This window comes from Sinocyclocheilus rhinocerous, unplaced genomic scaffold (assembly GCF_001515625.1).
Source record: "Sinocyclocheilus rhinocerous isolate Xijiao unplaced genomic scaffold, SAMN03320098_v1.1 scaffold3283, whole genome shotgun sequence".
NCBI lineage: Eukaryota > Metazoa > Chordata > Actinopteri > Cypriniformes > Cyprinidae > Sinocyclocheilus > Sinocyclocheilus rhinocerous.
In genome coordinates, this window is record NW_015650698.1 from 57,783 (window position 1) to 58,158 (window position 376).

The following is a 376-nucleotide window of genomic DNA, read 5'->3' on the forward strand; positions in this document are numbered from 1 at the left end:
CAATGTTTTGGCAACTTGCCATTTCTTTGTGATTATTTGTGAAATTTACAAGCAAATTCTGAGTGACAATAGTGAATATTTTAGTATATTTCTCCATATTTAACAGCTGTTGCTTCATAAGAAAAGTCTTGTGTTACAGACATTTCTGTATTTTTTTTTTTTTTTACAGGTATTTACCCATATTTTGAATTATGCTTGTTTCAGGGTTGAAGGAAAAGTCTGTAAACTTAAAGGAAAAGCATTTTTTGCCAGGGCATTATCAGTTTTTCTACAGAATTTTTTCTTACAATGTAAAGTTTAGTCCCATAAACTATGACAAAGTTTACTTATAATACACTCTCAGAAAAAAAGGTACAAAAGCTGTTACTGGGGCGGT